Consider the following 2,487-nt stretch of genomic DNA (forward strand, 5'->3'; position numbering starts at 1 on the left):
TGAGGACCTGCCTGGAGAAGAATAGATCTTGAACCACCTCCACCCCCCATCACACACCTCAGGAGTTCTGGGCTGCTTCGAAGAATAGAAGCAACAACTCCAGCCTGTGAAAAAGGACAGGCTTTGTCCATTCTTCTCACCTCCTCTTTCCATCGTGAAGGATTTAACCCTGAGGTCTCACCAGCAGTCAAACTATCTGAGGTTCCAGCTGCTAGTATTTGGTGAATCTTTTTAAAAAGTAACTTTCTGGGCGCCTGGGTGGCTCAGTGGGTTAAAGCCTCTGCCTTCGGCTCAGGTCATGATCCCAGGGTTCTGGGATCGAGCCCCGCATTGGGCTCTCTGCTCAGCAGGAAGCCTGCTTCTTCCTCTCCCACTCCCCCTGCTTGTGTTCCCTCTTGCTGTGTCTCTCTCTGTCAAATCAATAAATAAAATCTTTTTAAAAAATTAAACATTTTTTTTTTTAAAGTGACTTTCTTTTGTCTCCCAGGACAGGGGATCTGGGACATCTAGGTTGTGCTTGCGAGGTCCTCAGGGCAGCCTTCTGGACTGTCACCAGCGAGAGATGGCTTCACGGTGGCTGTTACAGTTTGAGGGACCTACCTGGGTGCTTCTGCTTATCCTAACTGCTCTGGGCCTTCCCCACAGCTCCCACCTCAGGCAGTAATTCCTGAACTTGGGGGTGGGCTGCCCCCCCCCCACCTCCATGCCTTCATCCTATCATGCCTCCCTGCCTTTGTTTAGGCTCTGTATGGGATTCCTTTTACCAATAAATTTATCTGATAAGCTCTCAACTTATCTCTTCCTGTCTATCTATCTATCTACCTATCTATCTATCATCTATCGACTTAGCATAGGCATTGCCCCCTCCAGGAAGCCCTCCACACCCCTCTCAGGGGGTAAGGACTCCCCTCTTTGGGATTGCACTCTGGCCATTATCTCTAGCACAGCACTACACTGTTTTGGAATCCTACGCTTTGAGGTGTATCTCCCCACTCTGGTCTCAGAGCAGCTTGGTGGGGGGCAAGTAGCTCCTTTTTCCATTGGGTGTTGCCAAAATGGCGGCAGAGTGACTGTATCTCATTGTCTCCTGTCCCCCATTCCTCCTTCCTGGTCTGGGGCACTGTAGACGCCTCCCTCCTCAGATTCTGCTCCTCCTGCCAGCCCGTGCCCTCCCCCTCTTTAGCTCTCCCCTTCCCCTTAGATGTGGTGCCCTCTGAAGTCGCCTCTCTATTGGGGGATTCCACTCAGCCTCAGGGGTTGGCTGATGACTCCCATTCCTTCATTTGCTGACTATTTATTAGGCATCTGCTGTATGCCAGACTCAACTCTTTTAGTGGTAACGTTCAAATGTGAGAAGGGGATGGGAGTACAGAAGACAAACACAAACCGAGAACTTTCCAGAAAGTGACTGATACTAAGAAGCCGTAAGGCAAATATAATCCTAGCTTAACAGGAGCCCATGAGCTGCTTTGCGGCCGCCCCTGGACCCCTCTCTTCCAATTGAGCTGTGCTGCCTGGGCCCTATACGCCAGAGAGAGACTCCCCACTAGCTCCTCCACGCTACTCTGAGCCTGTCTCTCCTGCATCATCTTCCCCTGTAGCCTCTTAGGAACTCAGCAAAGTTTCCCAAGGTTTTGGTGGCCTTAAAATCAGTTGCAGGTTGAGAGGCACCCCGTGGCTCAGTAGGTTAAGCATCTGACTTTGGCTCAGGTCCTGATCTCAGGGTACTGGGATCGAGCCCCACATTGAGCTCCACACTCAGCTGGGTGTGTCTGTTTGTCCCTCTCCCTCTGCCCTTCCCCCCTTGTGCTCTCTCTCTCAAATGGATAAATAAAATCTAAAAAAAAAAATTAGTTGTGGTTTTGATACATAAATAGAAGATAAAAAGATTCTTGGGCCCAACCACCAGATTTACTGAATCCTTACTGAATTAGGGACCGGGGGGGGCAGGATCTGTTTTATTTTTATTTGTTTTTAAATGATTTTATTTATTTATTTATTTATTTATGAGAGTGCCCATGTGCAGGGTGGGGGATGCAGAGGGAGAAGGACTAGCACCACCCTGAGATGGTGACCTGACCCAAATCAAGAATCAGATGCTTAACCAACTGAGCCACCTAGGTGTCCCCTGTTTTGTTCTTAAGGAGCCCCAGGGGGAGTATTATTATCAGAAAGCCAAGAGAGTAACTTCTCTTGGTCTCTTAGTGGGTCTCAACACTGACCCACATTAGAACCATTTGGAGAGCTTCTTTTATTTTATTTTATTATTTTTTAAAAGACTTTATTTATTTATTTGACAGACACAGATCACAAGTAGGCAGAGAGGCAGACAGGGAGAGAGAGAGGAGGAAGCAGGCTCCTTGCCAAGCAGAGAGCCCGATGCGGGACTCGATCCCAGGACCCTGAGATCATGACCTGAGCCGAAGGCAGAGGCTTAACCCACTGAGCCACCCAGGCACCCTCCATTTGGAGAGCTTCTTAAACTAG

The sequence above is a fragment of the Enhydra lutris genome, unplaced genomic scaffold, assembly GCF_002288905.1.
Source record: "Enhydra lutris kenyoni isolate GAN:26980312 unplaced genomic scaffold, ASM228890v2 scaffoldscaffold22, whole genome shotgun sequence".
NCBI classification, from domain to species: domain Eukaryota; kingdom Metazoa; phylum Chordata; class Mammalia; order Carnivora; family Mustelidae; genus Enhydra; species Enhydra lutris.